We start from the raw sequence: 23177 nt of genomic DNA, 5'->3' as shown, positions 1-23177 counted from the left end.
AGAGTGCACAGACAGCATGGGTGAGTTGAAGGGTGATACAAGAGTGGTTCAACATCAACCAGCAATTCATAAATGTTTGCCTTCCACCATACTCCCCTTTCCTCAGCCCAATAGAATAAAGTTTTTCTCTGCATGGCTGGAAGGTATATGACCAAACACCCTATAGAAGGGAGAATCTCCTTTCCGTGGCTGGATTAGACACACCAGAGGGTTTTTCCCTGCTGTCTGTGATGTAGATGAAGTCCTCTGTCCTGACCCAGCACAAAGACGTGATGCTTAGGCCGAATTAATCACTTGTTGACTTTGATTTTGCAGTTACATTTACAGTGTAATGTGCTTTTCATTTAGATGCTTGTCTTTGTTCTTTGGCCTTATGCAAGTGCTGAATGCACAGACCGTCAATACTGTAATTCTTGCAGTACTTACATTATGCATTATCTAAATTTAAATATCTTAACTGTGTTACTGAGTTATGAATATTTTTTTTGGAAAACACAAAATGCATCTACTGCATGATGAACAAAACATTCTGGAGCTACATGTCCTGAACACTGTTTTCCATTTTCTGATACAGTGTTTAATGAATCCTCAATAGTGTTGTAATTTTGACTGGTGTGTGTATCATCTGAAAACATTGTTTGTTTGATTTTGAACACAGATAAAACTGTTTATGGTTTACCAAAAGAGTGATCAATTCAATAAGTGGGTTCAGATTACTGAGCATTTGGTTCACAGTAATACATACACCACATAACCAGTACATCCTTTATGGCATGTCACAACTGTCTCTCCGTTTCCTGTCTCTCTGCACCTTCATTGAGTTAGGGTTAGATTTAGATTTAATATGATAATTATTAGCAAACTGCACCACTTCTCTACAAAAAATGATCGGTGCAAAACATTTTGGCACTTCAGATGTTTAGATTCTTATTCATCACTCACTACCATCAGAAGTGTCTGATTCCCAAATGTACTCTGTTGCAAGATAAACAGCCAGAGTTAAAGCATCATTCAGTCAGTCTGGGATTCTACTAACAGACAGAAGACACCGAGACAGCCTAAACCTGTGGTAACTTCTCCAACCTACCTGCCAAATGCCTGGAAAGCTGTGTGCAGCTGTACCAACCTGTGTTGACTGTTCCTTGTGTTGGGTCAAGAAAACAATGACAAACTATTGATGCATTACTTTTAAGAACATTCTCGCTGTACTTTCAATGCCTCTTGACTCCTTCAGACCATCTGCAGCAAATATTAAATTTCATCAAAGTTGGACAAATTTAGTTGGTTGAAATCAAATCAGGTGAACAGTCAACTGAAAATTGAGTATTCAAGAATGTTCATTACAGGAATCTGTTCATTAGTTGAACTCAAGTTTTGATTGAGCCAACCGGCCAACACATTGTGTTGTATGTGTGATATTTTTTCTTTTACTCTATCTTCATATCTTCTAGGACAAGATGCTGGTCAAGAACATGAGTCCAGAAGAGTGCCAAAGAAAGTGTGGTCTAAGGCTGAGGTTGCTGCAGTAATGCAGCATTTCAGATGTCACATTTGTAAAGGAAAACTGGCCACCAAAAACGAATGTAGTCATTGCAAGCTGGTAGAAGGCCCTGCATTAGCACAAAGAACAGTGCAAAATATACGGGACTTTGTCAGAAACAGAGGAATAGCTGGAATAGACAGTCACAGAAACAGAAGCTATAAATCCACAGGGTTCAATTGTGTATGTGGTTGTTTGGTTAAGTTGATGCCCATATATATTTTGTAATGCCACCTGTTCAACATGGGTAGTTACAAGTTAGAGAACATTTTAGCAGTAAAGCTAATGTGAGTTATGTGACAGGCTGCCGTCTGACCGTTAGTTTCCTGTGGGTTTATCGCTTTTTTCTGCATTTCTTGCAGTGACAATCATGTGACGTTTGTTTTAGTTTGTTTTATTGTATTTATGTTCTAGATTAAGTGCAATTATTTTGACATGATGTTTATTTAGATATTTTATTTATATATATATGCAGTATTTCATATAAAAGAGCACTTTATTAACATTAAAATGACTGTTCTGTTAATGCTGTGTGCTGTCAGGTTTGTGTATTTATGTTAATGAGGACTCATTTAAAATGTGACATCATTGCCCTTTAAAGTCCTGATAATGTTTTTTGTGTCCTCATAAGTCACAAAAGAGAATTGTCTGCATAAACCACAATAACTATCAGGGTGATGTGTATGGAGTTCTGTAGCGTGTATCTGAACTCTGAAGTGAGCTGAATTTTTTTCAGATTTTTTAGAGTGGTTCAGTCTAACTCCCAAAGCTCTAGGACCTCGGGAAAGGGTAGCCCATCTAAACCACCACCGGGCGGGTCTGGAGAAAATGGCCCTCTAAACCTTATAAACCCGTATGTGTGTGTGTGTGTGTGTGTGTGTGTGTGTGTGTGTGTGTGTGTGTGTGTGTGTGTGTGTATCTCTGTGTGTCTCCCTGTTTGTGTGTGTGTGAGAGAGAGAGAGAGAGAGAGAGGAAGAGAGAGAGAGAGAGAGAGGCAGTGAGGGCGAGTGAGGTAACACTGAGTTTAAATTGAGCTTTGAGCTTCCTCCCTCCCTCCCTCCCCCCCCCCCCCTCCCTCCCTCCCAACTCTCCCAGTAACAAAAAGGTGCTTATGTTTTAGCCGATTGGTTCCACAGCAGCCTGGAGACACGTTTCCTTTTTTTTCCTATTCAACAAATAAACAAATGAAATAATTTAGAGTAAAGCCAATTGGTGCTCCTTCTCCATGCTGGCAGGGTTCTGTTAGTGGGACAGAAACTGGGCCGACTCGGGTCAGAGCCAAAAATCAGAGAGAGAGGTAGGAGGCTTGGACACACTCCAAAAAAAAAAGGAAGTAAACTTTTTTTAACACAGATAAAAAAAAACATACTGTATGAACTCAGCTGTGAATCCTCTCATACTGTACTTCATCCCTGAGAAGTTTATTAACCCTGCTGTTGGAAGGAAGGAAGGAAGGAAGGAAGGAAGGAAGGAAGGGAGGAAGGAAAGGAGGAAGGGAGGAAGAAGCAAGTAAAGGAAGAAGGAAGAATGGAAGGGAGGAAGAAGGAAGGAAGTATGGATGGAAGGGAGGAAGATGGAAGGAAAGGAGGGAGGTAGGAGAGAGGAAGGAAGGAAAGAAGGACAGAGGAAAGAAGTAAGGGATGAAGGAAGAAAGGAAGGGAGGAAGAAAGAAAGGAGGAAGGAAGAATGGAAGGGACGAAGAAGGAAGGAAGGAAGGAAGGATGGAAGGGAGGAAGAAGGAAGGGACGAAGGAAAGGAAAGGAGGAAGATGGAAGGAAAGGAAGGAAGGGATGAAGGAAGGAAGGGAGGGAGGAAGAAGGAAAGGAGGAAGGAAGAATGGAAGGGATGAAGGAAGGAAGGGAGGAAGGGAGGAAGGAAGAATGGAAGGGATGAAGAAGGAAGGAAGGAAGGAAGGAAGGATGGAAGGGAGGAAGAAGGAAGGGACGAAGGAAAGGAAAGGAGGAAGATGGAAGGAAAGGAAGGAAGGGATGAAGGAAGGAAGGGAGGGAGGAAGAAGGAAAGGAGGAAGGAAGGGAGGGAGGGAGAGCCAAAAATTAGAGAGAGGTAGGAGGCTTGGACACACTCCAAAAAAAAAGGAAGTAAACTTTTTTTAACACAGATAAAAAAACATACTGTATGAACTCAGCTGTGAATCCTCTCATACTGTACTTCATCCCTGAGAAGTTTATTAACCCTCCTATTGTCCTCGAGTCAAGGAAGGAAGGAAGGAAGAAGAAAGGAAAGGAGGAAGGAAGAATGGAGGAAGGGAGGAAGAAGGAAAGGAGGAAGGAAGAATGGAAGGGAGGAAGAAAAAAGGAAGTATGGATGGAAGGGAGGAAGATGGAAGGAAAGGAGGGAGGTAGGAGGAGGAGGGAAGGAAAGAAGGACAGAGGAAAGAAGGAAGGGACGAAGGAAAGGGAGGAAGAAGGAAGGAAAGGAGGAAGGAAGGATGGAAGGGAGGAAGGGAGGGAGGGAGGAGCTACTGATCTAAGGTGGTTGCATCAAATTCACTTGTAAAGTATTCTAAAAAGTCGCACCAAGTTTTTTTTACCTTTTTACAGAGAATTGTGAATTGTGCATCTGATTTTTTTCTAGCTTAAGTAATGAATGGGATGGAGGTGTGGTCGATTTCCAACCAAAAGGGATCAGTCGGTCAGTCAATTCACTTTAATAGTCATTCTTATGCAGGTACATAAAAAAAAATACTGTGTTTTTAATATGAAGTGCCAAGTGCATAGTGGAGGGGACAGATTGTGATTATTGTTGTGCATTCAGATGTTATGTAATGGAGATATCTTTGTCCGAATGCTCCTGTATCTCCTCTAGTTCTATGAGTACATGCATAGCCCTGTTCCAGAGATGAGAGGGGGGGCAGAGGAGGCGCTATATTGTTTATTAATGGTGCATATTTTAATAATAATGACATCAGTGATACTTCTTGAGCATGCATAACCAGAGTAACTTAGCTCAGGTGGTGATGATACATCCATAAACATGCTATCTACGTGCTACAGCTAAAGGCTAAAGGATGCACTGTCTAAAGGTTATAGGTGGAAGTTAAGAGCTACAACTCTATTATGCTGCTGTGTTCACTTTGTCCTGCACATTTTGCATGCGTAATAGTTCTGCACATCGTATCGGCTGCAGGCTGGGAGTTCTGGTCCTCTGAAATGAGGCCAACCAGGAAGTAACTTAGAGCTGCATTCTATCAAAAGGCCACCAGGGGGCAACCGTCTCTATACAAGTCAATGGAGAATTCACCAACTTCTCACTTGATTTCTAACCTCAGTAAACGTTTTCAAAATGTGTTTATGGTCTCAATCGCTAGTTTAAAGCCTTCTTCAATGCAGTATGATGTTCATTTGGGACATTTTGGCCTCCCTGATTTTATATGTGACGATAAAGCAGGGTATGCATTAGGGCGTGGCTACGTCCTGATTGACAGGTTGATTGACCAATGTCCTCCAGATCCAGCCCTCGTAACCATAGCAACCTCCCCGCTCTGCCCACGGCCCCGCCTCATGCCCATATAAGTAGAATCCCTGTTTTTATTTTTCCCAGCATGCACCTGAAATTTTCAAGATGGCGCTGCCTAGATTAGAAACTATTGGCTTCCGAGCAGCAGTCCACAAACCAATGGGTGACGTCACGGATGTTACGTCCATTTCTTTTATACAGTCTATGATCGGCTGCAGCACACCGTCTACCTGAGCAGCAGCAGGTGTTCAGCACAGCAGAGAAACCCTGCTGCTTCTCATGCTAGCTGCAGTGTTAACAGGTTATAGCAGCAGAGGCTCAGGTGCAGCTCACGCCTCATTTAGAGTTTCGACATTGAGCCTCTTTTTTCTTTGCGTGAGGCGAGCACACACTTTACTGCCTAAACTAATTATAAATGAAATAAAGCATTAAGTTATTGATGTCCATTATCAGAGTCAAACTAAAGTGTAGAAATATAAAGCTGGCAGCTGCATGAGTACGAGCCAAAAGCTGCAATTAAATACAAACAATTAGCTGACTGACAGAAAATTAATCAGCAGCAATACTAAAAAAATAATAATTAGTTAAAGTCATGTTTCTTTTATATTCTCACTAAAGCTGTTTTTACTCTTCAATGTTTTTTCTTCCATACGTTTTAATGCATTTACTTAAAGTCTTGCACCTCATATCAAAGCTTTAGAATATTAACCCTCCTGTTGTCCTCGAGTCAAGGAAGGAAGGAAGGAAGGAAGGAAAGGAGGAAGGAAGAATGTCCTTCCATCTTTCCTTCCTTCCATTTGTCCTTCCTTCCTTCTGTCCTTCCATCTTTCCTTCCTTCCATTTGTCCTTCCTTCCTTCTCCTTTTCCTTCCTCCCATCCTTCCTTTCTTCCTTCATTCCTCCCTTCCTTCCTTCCTTCCTTCCTTCATTCCTTCATTCCTTCCTTCCTTCCTCCCATCCTTCCATCTTTCCTTCCTTCATTCCTTCCTTCCTTCCTCCCATCCTTCCATCTTTCCTTCCTTCCTTCTTTCCTCCCATCCTTCCATCTTTCCTTCCTTCATTCCTTCCTTCCTTCCTCCCATTCGTCCATCTTTCCTTCCTTCATTCCTTCCTTCCTTCTTCCCTTCCTTACTTTCTTCCTTCATTCCTCCCTTCCTTCCTTAATTCCTTCCTTCCTTCCTTCCTTCCTTCCTTCCATCTTTCCTTCCTTCCTTCCTCTTATCCTTCCATCTTTCCTTCATTCATTCCTTCCTTCTTTCCTCCCATCCTTCCATCTTCCCTTCATTCATTCCTTCCTCCCTTTCATCTTTCCTTCCTTCCACTTGCCCTTCCTTCCTTCTCCTTTTCCTTCCTTCCTTCCCTCCTTCCTTCCTTCCTTCCTTCCTTCCTTCCTTACTTCTTCCTTCCTTCCAACGTCTCAAAAAAAGCCAAAATGAAAAGTGAGGTATATGACTTCATGAAAATAAGCATCCATGTCTTTTTTTTTTTCTTTCTTTTTCTTTTTTTTTTTTTGCAGAACTCCCACAGTGTCAGTGCAGCTCATTGTTTCAATCAGTCAAACCATTAGGATTGATTGAGCTTATCTGGATGATCCTGGCTCTCTGCAGGGGTACAAAGAAAAGCGAAAAGCCTAATTTCCCCCAAAATGACCCAATATGACTCACATATAGATAATTTGAAGTTTAGCATTGTTCTAATAGCAGCTTAATTAGACGGCTAATTAGTGCAGATCATTCAAGGGCCACATACAGACCAATGTGTCCTCATGTGGGCCGGAAAAATGGAAGAAAGAGATGAAGGAAAGATGGAAGGAAGGATGGGCAGAATGAAGGAAGGGAGAAAGGGAGGGAGGGAAGACAGGAAGGAAAGATGGATCCAGAGAAGGAAAGAAGGAAGGTAAGACAGAAGGAAGGAAGGGATGAAGGACAGATAAAAGGAAGGACAGAATGAAGGAAGGAAGAAAGAGAAGAAGGAAAGATGGAAGGAAGGAAGGAAGGAAGGAAGGAAGGAAGGAAGGATGGACAGAATGAAGGAAGGGAGAAAGGGACGGAGGGAAGACAGGAAGAAAAGATGGATCCTTCCTCCCCTCCTTTCTTTCCTCTGTCCTTCTTTCCTTTCCTCTCTTTCTTTCCTTCCTCCCTTCTTCCCTCGCTCCCTCCTTCCTTCTTTCCTCTGTCCTTCTTTCCTTCCTTCCACCCTTCCTTTCCTTTCTCTGTTCCTTCTTTCCTTTCCTCCCTTCCTTTCCTTTCTCCCTTCCTTCTTACCTTTCCTCCCTTCCTTCCCTTACTTTCATTCCTCCCGTCCTCCCTCGCTCCCTCCTTCTTTCTTTCCTCTGTCCTTCTTTACTTCCTTCCACCCTTCCTTTCCTTTCTCCCTTCCTTCTTTCCTTCCTTCCTCCCTTCCTTTCCTTTCTCCCTTCCTTCTTTCCTCTGTCCTTCTTTCCTTCCTTCCTTCCTCCCTTCCTTTCGTTTCTCCCTTCCTTCTTTCCTCTGTCCTTCTTTCCTTCCTTCCTCCCTTCCTTTCCTTTCTCCCTTCCTTCTTGCCTTTCCTCCCTTCCTTTCCTTTCTCCCTTCCTTCTTTCCTTTCCTCCCTTCCTCCCTCACTCCCTCCTTCCTTCTTTCCTCTGTCCTTCATTCCTCCCTTCCTTTCCTTTCTCCTGTCTTTCTTTTTATTATAAAAAAAAAAAAAGCCGAGCGCTGCATCTCTCATAATTCCACTTCCTGTACAACAAGTCGTAATTTAATCTAGACTCTGCATACCCGCTGCTCCCAAACACTGCCGCGGCTAAAAATCCATTTTCAGGCAGGAAGGGAAAAAAAAAAGTATATAATTACTCTGCGTTGTTCAATAGCGATAAAACAATATCTTTGTATTTTATGAGTGTTATGAAGTCATCAAAAAAAAAAAGAAAGAAAAAAGAAAAAAGAAAGTGCTAGAGTTGGCGGAGAGCTCTCTGGAAAAGGTTTAGCTCTCAGATAGAAGGTAAAGGTGATTGCAGAGTGTCTGGAGGACGATAAATGAAAGCAGAGTTATCAGCAGCAGAGAGAGAGAGCTGCAGGAGTACACACACACACACACACACACACACACACACACACACACACACACACACACACACACACACACACACACACACACACACACACACACGATGCCAGGAGCCGCTGCTAGCACTGCAATGTTTATGACAGCGTTTGACAAGGAAGGAAGGGAGGAAGGAAAGGAAGGAAGGAGGAAGGAAAGAAGGAAAGAGGGAGGGAGGGAGAGAGAAAGGAAAAGAAGAAGGGAGGAAAGAAAGAAGGAAGGAGTGAGGAAGGAAGGACAGAAGGAAGGAAGAAATGAGGATAGAAGAAGGAAAGAAGGAAGGGAGGATGGGAGGAAGGAAGGAAGGAAAAAAGGACAGGAAAGAAAGAAGGAGAGAGGAAGGAAGGAAGAAATGAGGATGGAGGAAGGAAGGAAAAAAGGGCATGAAAGAAGGAAGAAGGGAAGAAGGAAGGACAGAAGGAAGGAAGAAATGAGGATGGAGGAAGGAAAGAAGGAAGGAGGGAAGAACAGGAAAGAAGGAAGGAGGGAAGAAGGGAAGAAGGAAGGACAGAAGGAAGGAAGAAATAGGGAAGAAGGAAGGGAGGAAATAGAAAGGTAGGAAAGAAAGAAGGAGGAGCAGATACAACATGCAAACACACACACACACACACACACAAGGGCAAGAGTCGGAAAGAGGGAGGGAAGGAGGAAGGAAAGAAGGAAGGCGGGAGGGAGGGAGGGAGAGAGAAAGGAAAAGAAGAAGGGAGGAAGGAAAGAAGGAAGGAGGGAGGAAGGAAGGACAGAAGGAAGGAGTGAGGAAGGAAGGACAGAAGGAAGGAAGAAATGAGGATGGAGGAAGGAAAGAAGGAAGGGGGGATGGGAGGAAGGAAGGAAGGGAGGAAGGAAAGGAAGGAAGGAGGAAGGAAAGAAGGAAAGAGGGACGGAGGGAGACATAAAGGAAAAGAAGAAGGGAGGAAGGAAAGAAGGACAGAAGGAAGGAAGAAATGAGGATGGAGGAAGGAAAGAAGGAAAGAGGGAGGGAGAGAGAAAGGAAAAGAAGAAGAGAGGAAGGAAAGAAAGAAGGAGGGAGGGAGGAAGGAAGGAAGAAATGAGGATGGAGGAAGGAAGGAAAAAAGGGCATGAAAGAAGGAAGAAGGGAAGAAGGAAGGAAGAAATGAGGATAGAGGAAGGAAAGAAGGAAGGGAGGAAGGAAGGAAGGAAAAAAGGGCAGGAAAGAAGGAAGGAGGGAAGAAGGGAGGGAGGGAGAGAGAAAGGAAGAAATAGAGAAGAAGGGAGGGAGGAAAGAGAAAGGTAGGAAAGAAAGAAGGAGGAGCAGATACAACATGCAAACACACACACACACACACACACACACACACAAGGGCAAGAGTCGGAAAGAGGGAGGGAGGGAGAGAGGAAAGAAGGAGGAAGGAAAGAAGGAAAGAGGGAGGGAGGGAGAGAGAAAGGAAAAGAAGAAGAGAGGAAGGAAAGAAGGAAGGAGGGAGGAAGGAAGGAGTGAGGAAGGAAGGACAGAAGAAAAAGAAATGAGGATGGAGGAAGGAAAGAAGGAAGGGTGGAAGGAAGAAATGAGGATAGAGGAAGGAAAGAAGGAAGGGTGGAAGGAAGAAATGAGGATGGAGGAAGGAAAGAAGGAAGGGAGGATGGGAGGAAGGAAGGAAGAAATAGGGAAGAAGGAAGGGAGGAAAGAGAAATGAGGAGCAGATACAACATGCACACACACACACACACACACACACACACACACACACAGTGTAAAATGAAGGAGTCATACATTCAGCTCTAAGTAACCTAGGCAACAGTTACTATAGATATAACAGAAATACTATAGAGCAGGCTGAGTGCTGCGTAGCTTTAATTCATATAATCAAATGTAATTATGTTATATTACGTTTGTTGCTATGCTTTTAAATTTCTGCACAATGACAACAAAGAAAGCTCATTTATAATATAATGAAACTATATATAATAAAACTACATCTAATTATATCCTTCCTTTCCTTCCTCCCTTCCCTTCCCTTCCTCCCTCCCTCCTTCCTTCTTTCCTTTATAATATAATAAAACTATATGTAATTATAAAAAGAGTAGTTATGCAAAGTCAAGCTGGTGGAGACTGAATCCAATCATCCCACTGTGCAGATTACACTCAGCTCTGCTCTTTTTCAGCATTCCCTCCTTCCTTCTTTCCTCTGTCCTTCTTTCCTCCCTCGCTCCCTCCTTCTTTCTTCCTTTCCTTTCCTTTCTCCCTTCCTTCTTTCCTCTGTCCTTCCTCCTTTCCTTTCCTTCCTCCCTTCCTTTCCTTTCTCCCTTCCTTCTTTCCTTTCCTCCCTCCCTTCCTCCCTCGCTCCCTCCTTCCTTCTTTCCTCTGTCCTTCTTTCCTCCCTTCCTCCCTTCTTTTCCTTTCAGCCCTTCCTTTCCTTCCTCCCTCGCTCTCTCCTTCCTTCTTTCCTCTGTCCTTCTTTCCTTCCTTCCTCCCTTCCTTTCCTTCCTCCCTTGCCAGCTCCTTCCTTCTTTCCTTCCTTCCTCCCTTCCTTTCCTTCCTCCCTTCCTCCCTTGCCAGCTCCTTCCTTCTTTCCTTCCTTCCTCCCTTCCTTTCCTTTCTCCCTTCCTTCTTCTCCTTTCCTCCCTTCCTTTCCTTCCTCCCTTCCTTCTTTCCTTCCTTCTTCCCTCCATTTCCTTTCTCCCTTCCTTTTTTCCTTTCGTCCTTTCCTTTCCTTCCTCCCTCGCTCCCACCTTCCTTCTTTCCTCTGTCCTTCTTTCCTTCCTTCCTCCCTTTCTTTCCTTCCTGCCTTTCTCCCTCGCTCCCTCCTGCCTTCTTTCCTCTGTACTATTTTCCTTCCTTCCTCCCTTCCTTCTGTCCTTTCCTTCCTTCCTCTTTTCCTTTCTCCCTCACCTCATTGTCTTGATGGTGTAACTCTCAGCTTTACTCTATAGCAGCTAGCAGGTGAAGAAAATGGATCATTTAGGAGGGGTGTGTACCTATGTTCCCCGGGTCCTATGTTCCCTGATCGCGGCTAACTCGGTTGCTAGCTCGGCGGCTAACTCTGCTGTTAGCTCAGCGGCTAACTAGGCTGCTAGCTCGGCTGCTAATTCGGCTGCTAGCACGGTGGCTAACTCTGCGGTTAATTCGGCTGCTAACTCTGTTGCTAGCTCGGCGGCTAACTAATCTGCTAACTCGGCTGCTAACTCAGCGGCTAACTTGGCGGCTAACACAGCTAACTGGCTAACTGTAGACAGGATCATCCCTATGTTCCCCGGTCACATACAAAGCGGGGAACATAGGGATGATCCCATTTAGGAGCTAATGAGACAGATATTGGTAGAGATCGAAGTAGAGCTGAAAAAGAAGGATGGATGTTGATCAGGTGGCTGCAAATGCTTCTTTAATTGCCGACTTCCTGTTGGAGTGAGGGTATGGCTAAAGTAGCCCGAAATGCACAACATGAAAAATGTTTTATTTTTGTATAGATGCTCCAAATGTTTGTCCATTGAGGCTGTTCTGGGTACATACATACACTCATATCTGACCAGTTTCGACATTTAACAGCTGTAGAAACACCACAAATGTCTTTTATTTTGAAATTTGATTTCCTAAAGTGGCCCAAAATGCATAAAAACTGTGGTGTAGATGCTATAGATGTTTGTCCATTGAGGCTGTTCTGGGTCAGATGATCTCCGTATCTATGTCCATGTGTTGTAGTGAAATGAATAGTTAATAGTTTTAATAAGATAGTAGTTATGAGGATGAAGACTGATGGCTCTAATGGTTCTACAATAAACCCCACACTTCCACAAAGCTCTGCTCTGCTGCTTTTTGAGTGTGTTTGTATATTTTCATTCATAAAAATGTGTATCAGCTGCACGACTATTAAAAAAAATGATGCATTTTATTTCGAGTCTTGCAAACTGTGGGTCACATTAACTAAACTGATCAAATCTCTCTCTCTTTTTCTCTTTTCGGTGCTGCTCTCTCTTCCTCCTCCTCCTCTTCTTCGGACACTAAAGGTAAGACAAACCAAACTCTCTTGTTTTAAGCTGCTGCTCTGTTCTGGTGGATTTGTATTGTTGGATGATTGATTGTGTTTTTAGAGCTTTAAGACCTTTGGGAAGACCGTTGGGGAACAATAGAGATCATTATGTTGGTAGCAAAGCTTTATTTTGGTGCTTTTATTGTGTTGAATGTTCTTCAGGTTGCTTTGTGCCGTTGAGTGTTTGCATGATGGTTAATGGAGACGCCTGAGAAGTACTGACAGAAGGTTGTCAATACGTTAACATGCAGGTCTAAATGTCTTTTATTTTGAAATTTGATGACTTTGTTTGATCCATTGAGGCTGTTCTGGGTCAGATGATCTCCGTATCTATGTCCATGTGTTTTAGTGAAATGAATAGTTAATGAATACAATAAACCCCACACTTCCACAAAGCTCTGCTCATTTTACCTTTACATAGAAAATAACATTTAACCACCAAAAAGAGATGAAAACATGACTAAAAGAGACACAGACTGACTAAAGACACCAAAAAAATACAAAAAATAGACATTAAAATGACTAAAAAGAGACTTAAATTGACTGTAGACACCTAAAATCAACCTACAGTTAGTTTGAGTGACAGCTGCCATCTGGTTACCATGGCAACGTAGAGATGGAGAGACTAAAGAGACTCAAAACTACCAAAAAGAGACATTTCCATCATTATGTCTATGTTATATTTTCATGTCTGAGGTAAAATAGGACATGGTATTCCCTCCTTTCCTTCCTTCTTTCCTTCCCCCCCTTCCCTCCCTCCCTCCTTTCCTTCCTTTCTTCCTTTTCTTCCTTCATTCTGTCCTTCTTTCCTCCCTCCATCCTTCCTTTCTTTCTTCCTTCCTTCCACCCTCCTTTCCTTCCTTCCTTTCTTCCGTCCTTCCATACCTCCCTCTTTTTTCTTCCTTCTTCCTTCCCTCCTTCATTCCTTCCTTCCTTCCTTCCTTCCTTCCTTCCTTCCTTCCTCCTTCCTCCCTTCCTCCTTTCTTTCCGTCTTCTTCCCTTCCTTCCTTCCTTGACTCGAGGGTGAGGTAAAACAGGACATGATATTGTGTGATAGGAGATGTTTAGTGGTGTAAAAGCTACAAAATACACTCTCTCTGCTTCAAAGTGTAAATGTTTGACATTTAAAGTTAACGAAATGCACTAATTTATAAGAACGTCTCACAGTGAAACTCTAATCTGGTGCTAAATTAATTTAATTACAATCTCTTGGCATCTGGCGTCTAAACATATCTGCTCATTCAGTCACAAGTTACTTCACACCTCTGCACTAAAAGCTGCTCTCTGTCAAACTGGTCAAATCAAGTTGAGTTAACCTCCAGTTTCAAGTCGAGGGAGGGATGGAGGAAGGAAGGAAATGAGGGAGGAAGGAAGGACAGGAAGGAAGGAAAGGAGGGAGAAAGGAAGGGAGAAGGAAGGGAGGAAGAAGGAAGGAAAGGAGGCAGGGATGCAATGAAGGAAAGAAGGGAGGAAAGGGAGGAAGGAAGGAAGGAGGGAAGTAAAGAAGAAAGGAAGGATGGATGGAAGGGAGGAAGGAAGGAAGGAAGGAGGGAAGGAAAGAAGGAAGAATGGAAGGGAGAATGGAAGGGAGGAAGGAAGGAGGGAAGAAAGGGAGGAAGGAAGGAAGGAAGGAAGGAATGAAGGAAGAGAGGAAGAAGGAAGTAAATGTTGGTTGTTTTAAAGTTGGAGAAGGAAGCAATGGAGGCAGGGATGCAAGGAAGGAAAGAAGGGAGGAAAGGGAGGGAGGGAGGGAGGAAAGGAAAGAAGGAAGCAGGGAGGGAGGGAGGGAGGAAGGAAGGGAGGAAAGGAAAGAAGGACAGGAAAGAAGGAATGAGGGAGCGAGGGAAAGAGGAAGGAAAGAAAGGAAGGAAGGGAGGAAATGAAAGAAGGAAGTTAGGGGGGAGGAAAGAAAGAGAGAAGGAAGGAAAGGAAGGAAGGAGGGAAGGAAAGGAAAGGAAAGAAGGAACACACCTCTGAATTAAAAGCTGCTCTCTGTCAAACTGGTCGAATCAAGTTGAGTTAACCTCCAGTTCTCAACACGAGCATTCAAATACATACAGTACATGAGGAGAGGTCATCAATTAGGTGTCACGTAATGGCTCGGCTCCGTGCACTGATGCATTATGGGAAGGATAATTGGGACGGCTTCACGCTCGTTTATCATTATGGAGTCTCTCCGTCTCTCCGTCTGCTGGAAATGTCAACGGTGTTCACGCGGCTCCACAACATGTGACGGTCTGTAAGTGACAGCAGCTTCTTCTCTCTCTCTCTGTGTGTGTGTGGAGGGAAGCTTTGTTACATGCTATTAGCCTCTGTAAGTGGTGTGTGTAGTGTGTGTGTGTGTGTGTGTGTGTGTGTGTGTGTGTGTGTGTAGTGTGTGTGTAGTGTGTTTCAAAATTGTGTCTTTCTCCATGAGGCGCTTATATAACCTGTCTTGTCTTCATATGGATTTTCAAGAGTTTTTCTAGTCTGGTCAATTAAAAAGATGGAAGGAAGGAAGGAAGGAAGGAAGGTAGGAAAGAGTCAAGGAGTGAGGAAGGAAGGAAAGTAGGAAGGAAGGAAGAAAGGACAAATGGAAGGAAGGAAGAAAGAACAAATGGAAGGAAGGAAGGAAGGAAGAAAGGAAGGAAAAGGAGGAGGAGAAGGAACGATGGAAGAAAGACAAGACAGGTGGAAGGAAGGAAGGAAGAAAGGACAAATTGAAGGAAGGAAGGAAGGTAGGAAGGAAGGAAGGGAGGTAGGAAGGAAGGAAAAGGAGGAGAAGGAACGATGAAAGGAAGACAGGACAGGTGGAAGGAAGGAAGGAAGGAAGGAAGGAAGGAAAAGAAGACAGAAAGGAAAGATGGAAGAAAGAAAGAAAGGAAGGAAAGAGAAGAAGGAAGAAAAGATGGAGGGAAGACAGGACAGGTGGAAGGAAGGAAGAAATGACAAATGGAAGGAAGGAAGGAAGGAAAAGGAGGAGGAGAAGGAACGATGGAAGGAAGACAGGACAGGTGGAAGGAAGGAAGGAAGGAAGGAAGGAAAGAAGGAAATGAAGACAGAAAGGAAAGCTGAAAGGAAGGAAAGAGAAGAAGGAAGAAAAGATGGAGGGAAGACAGGACAGGTGGAAGGAAGGAAGGAAGGAAGGAGACAAAGGAAAAGAAGACAAAGGAAAGATGGAAGGAAGGAATTAAGTAACAAACAATGAAGGCTTTTATGCTTTCTGACTACTTGTGTGTGTGTCTGTGTGTCTGTGTCTGTGTGTGTGTGTGTGTGTGTGTGTGTGTGTGTGTGTGTGTGTGTGTGTGTGTGGTGCGTGTCTGTGTGTGTGTGTGTGTGTGTGTGTGTGTGTGTGTTTATCCAGTGTGTGTGTGTGTGTGTGTGTGTGTGTGTTTATCCAGTGTGTGTGTGTGTGTGTGTGTGTTTATCCAGTGTGTGTGTGTGTGTGTGTCTGTGTCTGTGTCTGTGTGTGTGTGTGTGTTTATCCAGTGTGTGTGTGTGTGTGTGTGTGTGTGTGTGTGTGTGTGTGTGTGTGTGTGTGTGTGTGTAGTGTGTGTCAAAATTGTGTCTTTCTCCTCCTGTCTCTTATATAACTTGTCTTCATATGGATTTTCTGTGCATTTCGATGTTTTTCTAGAGTGTGTCCAAGCTTGTATGCTTTCTGACTGTGTGTGTGTGTGTGTGTGTGTGTGTGTGTGTGTGTGTGTTTCTGTGTGTGTGTGTGTGTGTGTGTGAGCGTCCCAGGCCTGAAATTGGTATGTTGAAGGTTGACAGCTTTCTGGTGTAACCCCATGAGTGATGTAGGGTCTCTAAGAGGTCTGGGATAAAGATTGTCAACCAGGATTAGATAGTGAAGGAGTGTGTGTGTGTGTGTGTGTGTGTGTGTGTGTGTGTGTGTGTGTGTGTGTGTGTGTGTGTGTGTGTGTGTGTGTGTGTGTGTGTGTGTGTGTGTGTGTGCTGTCTGTGCCACTCACACTTCGTCTCCCGTTCCCTTGTTCTTCTCTTCCTCTCGCCTCACTTGAAGTGTATTTATAGAAACTCTATTAAGAAGAACTGTCACCATGTTTTCTACCTTTTAACAAACAAGCAGCTTCATGTGCAAATGAGATGTCACTTTCCCTCCTTCCTTCTTTCCTTCCTTCCTTCCTTCCTTCCTTCCTCCCTTAATGAGATGACCCTTATCACCAACTTTAAAACAACCACGGCTTCCTTCTTTCTCTCTTCCTTCCTTCCTTCCTTCCTTCTTTCCTTCCCTCCTTCCTTCCTTTCTTCTTTCCTTCCCTCCTTCCTTCCTTCCTTCTTACTTCCCCTCCTTCCTTCCTTCCTGCCTCCCTTGCTTCTTTCCTTCCCTCCTTCCTTCCTTCCTTCTTACTTTCCCTCGTTCCTTCTTTACTCCGTCCTTCCTTCCTTTCTTCCTTCTTTCCCTCCTTCCTTCTTTCCTCCATGCTTCCTCCCTTCCATTCTCCCTTCCATTCTTCCTTCCTTCCATATTTCCATCCCTCCTTCCTTCCTTCCTCCCTTTCTTCTTTCCTCCATTCTTCCTTCCTCCCTTCCAGCCTTCCTTCTTCCCTCCGTCCTTCCTTCCTTTCTTCCTTCTTTCCCTCCTTCCTTCTTTCCTCCATGCTTCCTCCCTTCCATTCTCCCTTCCATTCTTCCTTCCTTCCATATTTCCATCCCTCCTTCCTTCCTTCCTCCCTTTCTTCTTTCCTCCGTCCTTCCTTCCTTCCTTCTTTCCATCCTCCCTCCTTTCCTTCCTTCTCCCTTCCTTCCTTATTTCCATCCCTCTTTCCTTCTTTCCTCCATCTTTCCTTCCTTCCTCCCTTTCTTCTTTACTTTCCCTCCTTCCTTCTTTCCACCGTCCTTCCTTCCTTCTTACTTTCCCTCCTTCCTTCTTTCCTCCATCCTTCCTTCCTTCCTTCTTACTTTCCCTCCTTCCTTATTTCCATCCGTCCTTCCTTCCTTCCTCCCTTTCTTCTTTACTTCCCTCCTTCCTTCCTTCCTCCTTTCCATTCTTCCTTCCTCCCTTCCAGCCTTCCTTCTTCCCTCCGTCCTTCCTTCCTTCCTCCCTTTCTTCTTTACTTCCCTCCTTCCTTCCTTCCTTTCTTCCATTCTCCCTTCCTTCCCTCCTTCCTTATTTCCATCCCTCCTTCCTTCCTTCCTCCCTTTCTTCTTTCCTCCGTCCTTCCTTCTTTCCTCTGTCCTTCCTTCCTTCCTCCCTTCCATTCTTCCTTCCTTCCTTCATCCCTCATTTCCTTCCTCCTTTCCTTCCTTCCTTCTTTCCATCCTTCCTTTTTCCTTCCTTCCTTCTCCCTTCCTTCCTTCGTTCCTCCCTTCCATTCTTCCTTCCTTCCTTCCTTCATCCCTCATTTCCTTCCTTCTTACTCCCTTCTTTCCTCTATCCTTCCTTCCTTCCTCTCTTCCATTCTTCCTTCCTTCATCCCTCATTTCCCTCCTTCTTACTCCCTTCCTTCCACCTTTCCTTCCTTCCTTCTTTCCATCCTCCCTCCTTTCCTTCCTTCTCCCTCCCTCCCTTCCTTCTTCCTCCCTTCCTTCCTCCTTTCCTTCCTTCTCCCTTCCCTCCTTCCTTCTTTCCTCCATCCTTCCTTCCTCCCTTCCTTCCAACAGGAGGGTTTAAAACAACCAAAGAAGAGCATACATGTATTGTCATGTAGCTCCAGGCGTTCAGCTCGTTGCTATCAGTTCATTTCATTATGGAAACATTTGGAAAACAAGGCTGCAACTAATTCGTATTTTTGTCTCGATTTATTATGAATCAGTCGTTTTTCTCGCTTTCTCTCTAGAAAAGAAGAATACCAATTATACTTTAAAATGTTTTTTTTCCAATGAGAAACAAAGCAAATAAATAAATGGGTCCCACATGGTTTCATTAACATCGGCTTTTTACATAAAACAAACATTTAGCAGTAAGAATTGGAAAACATGCAATTTGAGAAATAAAATAAATCAAAATAAAAACAAAGTACAGAAAAAATAGAAAGAGAGAGAAATAAAATACTAGAATACAGCATTAAATATAAGGCTGCAGTATAAAAATAATGATTTGTTTTAAAACCATTAAAAGGAAAATACAGTGCAAATTAAATATTAAAATTTAAAGTGCTTTAAAAGAGCTCAATCATAATAAGCACAGGAGGAGAGAAGTGTTTTTAGACCCCATATGGGCAATTATATGGGGTCTACATAACTGTAACTCACCCATTGGGCTCCACCTGAAACCCATATGGGCAAACACAGGTACGGGGTAACCATGGAAACAGCAGACAGACTCACTTGGACCCATATGTGGCCCACATGGACATGAGCAGCTATGGTTATGGTAATGAGCAGGCGGGGAGTTCTGGTCCTCTGAAATGAGGCCAACCAGGAAGTAACTTAGAGCTGCATTCTATCAAAAGGCCACCAGGGGGCGACCGTCTCTATACAAGTCAATGGAGAATTCACCAACTTCTCACTTGATTTCTAACCTCAGTAAACGTTTTCAAAATGTGTTTATGGTCTCAATCGCTAGTTTAAAGCCTTCTTCAATGCAGTATGATGTTCATTTGGGACATTTTGGCCTCCCTGATTTTATATGTGACGATAAAGCAGGGTATGCATTAGGGCGTGGCTACGTCCTGATTGACAGGTTGATTGACCAATGTCCTCCAGATCCAGCCCTCGCAACCATAGCAACCTCCCCCGATCCACCCATGGCTCCGCCTCATGCCCATATAAGTAGAATCCGTGTTTTTATTTTTCCCAGCATGCACCTGAAATTTTCAAGATGGCGCTGCCCATATTAGAAACTATTGGCTTCCGAGCAGCAGTCCACAAACCAATGGGTGACGTCACGGATGTTACGTCCATTTCTTTTATACAGACTATGCTGCTAACTCGGCTACTAGCTCAGCGGCTATCTCGGCTGCTCGTGATTGACGGCTGTTACATCCATTATATATACAGTCTATGGGTTTGAGTCATAATCCAAAAACTCTACAGTCTGACATGAGGTAGGAAAATATGAATTTAAAGGTATTAGAGGAGCTAGAATTGAACCCTGAGGGACGCCACGCTGCATGTAAAACCAAATACATAGAGTATCCAATTCTCACAGCCAGCAGGGGATAGCGGCCAAGAAATAAGTTTCAGCTCATTACCTGTGGGGACCAGCAGCAGAGTGGAGCTGAGAGAGGGATTGGAAACCCCCCCCCCCCCCCCCCTCCATCCCCCCCACCGCTCCATCCTGCAGCCCAATCCAAATATCATAGCTGAATAATGTCCGGCAGCTCCGACCTGCAAACTCTTCTTAATTAATTTAAGCCAGCAGGGTTTGTACAGTGTGTCTGCTGTCACTCACACACAGAGTCAATCACTGCTCTGGTTTCTTTACAAGCTGTAAATGTATAAATGTGTCATCGTTACAGAGCAGTGTGTGTGTGTGTGCGATCCGTAACAATACACAACCATGCAGCTCATACACACTCCCAACAACCAACATTTACTTCCACCAACAATTACAAAGAAGAGCATACATGTATTTTCATTTAGCTTCCTCCCTTCCTTCCTTTCTTCTTTACTTCCCTCCTTCCTTACTTCGTAGTCCTTTCCTTCCTCCTTTCCTTCCTTACTTTCCCTCCTTCTTTCCATCCTCCCTCCTTTCCTTCCTTCTCCCCTTCCTTCCTTCCTTTCTTCTTCCTTCCTTCCTTCCTTCCTTCCTTCCTTCCTTCCTTCCTTCCTTCCTTCCTCCTTTCCTTCCTTCCTTCTTCCTTCTTTCCATCCTTCTCCCTTCCTTCCTCCTTCCTTCCTCCCTCCCTTCCTTCTCCCTTGCTTCCTTCCTCCTTTCATTCCTTCCTTCTTCCTTCCTTCCTTCCATCCTTCTCCCTTCCTTCCTCCTTCCTTCCCTCCTTCCTTCCTTCCTTCTTACTTTCCCTCCTTCCTTCTTTCCTCCGTCCTTCCTTCCTTCATCCCTCATTTCCTTCCTTCTTACTCCCTTCCTTCCTCCTTTCCTTCCTTCCTTCTTTCCATCCTCCCTCCTTTCCTTCCTTCTCCCTTCCTTCCTTCCTTCCTTCCTCCCTTCCATCCTCCCTTCCATCCCTCCTTCCTTCTTTCCTCCGTCCTTCCTTCCTTCCTTCCTCCCTTTCTTCCTTCTTTCCTTCCTTCTTTCCTTCTTTCCTGTACAATGCAGCTCATACACACTCTTTTTTTCTTTTTTTTCTTTCTGCATGTTCTTTACACACAATATCACTGACTCATTCATACCTTTCTCTCCGTCGCTCTCATTAAAAGCCAATTGCTTTCTATCCCTCTTTTTCTCAATCCTTCTTTCCCTATTCTACCCTCCCTCCCTCCCTCCCTCCCTCCTCCTCCTCCTCCTCCTCCTCCTCTTCTTCTTCCTCCCGCCACCAATCTGAGGGAACAGGATCTATTGTAATAGGCTTACAGTCCTGACAGCCTTATGACTGGGCTGTTGGTTATTGTAATTGGATTAGGTTGGAGATAAGCTCGGTGCCAGTAAGACTCTTAAAGTCTCAATCCGTAGTCCATAGTTGGCGCCCGCCTTTCGCACTTTTCTTCCTTTTCTTCTTCTTCTTCTTCTTCTTCTTCTTCATTGTGAAAGGAACTCCCACTCTCAGCAGCTCTCAGTGAGACAGGAAGTCACTCTCTCTGTGTGTGTGTGACTGTGATCCCGACATGTGAGAGGTCCGACTGTGACAACTGATGGATTCAAAGCCTACCGACTGATAAGAGTCACATTATTAAAGGAGACTAAAATGTTTCAGCGTCCTGTCGTCCTTCCTTCCTTCCTTCCTGTCGTCCTTCCTTCCTTCCTTCCTTCTATCTGTCCTCCCCTCCCTCCTGCTCTCTTTCTTTCCTTCCTCTCTCTTTCCTCCCTTCCTTCTTTACTTCCCTCCTTCCTCCCTCCCTTCTTTCTTTCCTTCCTCTCTCTTTCCTCCCTTCCTTCTTTACTTCCCTCCTTCCTTTCTCCCTCTCTTCTTTCTTTCCTTCCTTCTTTCCTTCCCTCCTTCCTTCTTTCCTCCGTCCTTCCTTCCTTTCTTCTTTACTTCCCTCCTTCCTTTCTCCCTTCCATTCTTCCTTCCTTCCTTCTTGCCTTCCTTCCTTCATCCCTCGTTTCCTTCCTTCCTTCTTTCCTTCCTTCCTTCCTTCCTTCCTACCTTCCTTCCGTCCTTCTTTCTGTCTGTCCTCTCTCCTCTCTTTTTTCCCTTCCTCTCTCTTTCCTCCCTTCCTTCTTTACTTCCCTCCTTCCTTTCTCCCTCTCTTCTTTCTTTCCTTCCTTCTTTCCTTCCCTCCTTCCTTCTTTCCTCCGTCCTTCCTCACTCCCTTCCTCTCTTCCTTCCTTCTTCCGAGGACAACAGGAGGGTTAATAAAAGCAGAGAGGCACCAAAATCCAATATCTCTACGTGTATTATTGATGCTGATACATGATTTATTTCAGGTTGGAAACAGATGAAACTTTTCAGTGATGGATGGTCTTAACCTTTGAACTCCGTAAGACCCAGATATAGAAAAAAAAATGAATCTTGTCCTCTCAGATGTAGAAATGGCACAAATTCAAGGCACAAACTATTTAGCAACCACCTTAACCAATCATGCTCCTTACAGAAAGTCTGTATCCATGGTGCTTGATGCCTGTTTATTAACCTTTATGTCTGTTTCAACTGTTCCTTCCTTCCTTCCTTCCTTCCTTCCTTCTTTACTTCCTTCCTTCCTTCCTTCCTTCCTTCCTTCCTTCCTCCCTCCCTCCTTTCTTTCCTTCCCTCCTTCCTTCCTTTGTTCCTTTCTCCCTCCCTCCCTCCTACCGTCCTTCATTCTTTCTTTCTTTCCTCCCTCCTTTCCTTCCATCTTTCTCTTTCCTTCTTTCCTTCCCTCCACCCTTCCCTTCCTTCCTTCCTCCCTCCTCCTACCTTCCTTCCCTCCTTCTTTCTGTCTTTCCTTAGCCCTTCCTTTCCTTCCTTCCTTCCTTCCTCCTTTCCTTTCCTTCCTCTTTTCCTTTTCTCCCTCCCTCCTACCTTCCTTCCTTCCTTCTTCCTCCCTTCCTTGACTCGAGGACAACAGGAGGGTTAAAGCCCAAATTCAAAGCCAGTGAATGACTCATCGTGTCACAGTGGAGGGTTCAGTTCGTCTCCACAGCTTCATGCTGTGATCTCCCATGTTGTAAATACCCAGCCCCCCCCCCCCCCCCCCCCCCGCTGCTCTCCAGTGGTTTGGATTAAAGGACATGTGAGCAGTGTGCTAAATACTCCCTGTAGGAGACCTTTACCAAAAGCTTCATGTTGGGAATCCCCCTTGTCAAAAATCACACAGATGAATGTTCCCGTTGCCCTCGAGGGCTCAACGATGGATTGAGAAAGCAATTATCGACTTCTTCTTTCTGCTTTATTGGATTTTCAGAGTGATTAATCAGCTCCGGCTTCAATAGAAAAGACATCAGCTAATCACATTCTCATTTTAACACATGATGATTAGTTATGGGATTGACTCTATGGACCCAGTATTGGCTGAGGAGTATTGGGTCTGGTTTATGGAGGAACCTGCGTTAGCTCTTTATGTCCTCCTTCCAACTTCGATTAGTGATTTTTGTGATGGAAAGATAGAAATATGAGTGGAACCAGCAGGAGATGATGATGCTTTTTTTCCCTTGAAAGCTTTCAAAGGTTTCTACTAACAGGATTTTTTTGTAACCAGGAGTTACAGGTAGGGTATTTTAACCTTTCCACAACTAGAAGAAACAAGTTATTATATCTAGATACTAGTTTTCGTCCATGGAGCCGAACCCTAATCATCAACCCTGTTATTTCCACAGACTGTATAAAAGAAATGGACGTATCATCCGTGACGTCACCCATTGGTTTGTGGACTGCTGCTCGGAAGCCAATAGTTTCTAATCTAGGCAGCGCCATCTGAAAATTTCAGGTGCATGCTGGGAAAAATAAAAAACACGGATTCTACTTATATGGGCATGAGGCGGGGCCAACGGTGGAGCGGGGAGGTTGCTATGGTTGCGAGGGCTGGATCTGGAGGACATTGGTCAATCAACCTGTCAATCAGGACGTAGCCACGCCCCTAATGCATACCCTGCTTTATCGTCACATA

This window comes from Scomber japonicus, chromosome 20 (genome assembly GCF_027409825.1).
Source record: "Scomber japonicus isolate fScoJap1 chromosome 20, fScoJap1.pri, whole genome shotgun sequence".
Taxonomy (NCBI): domain Eukaryota; kingdom Metazoa; phylum Chordata; class Actinopteri; order Scombriformes; family Scombridae; genus Scomber; species Scomber japonicus.
Note: the sequence above shows the minus strand (reverse complement) of the source record.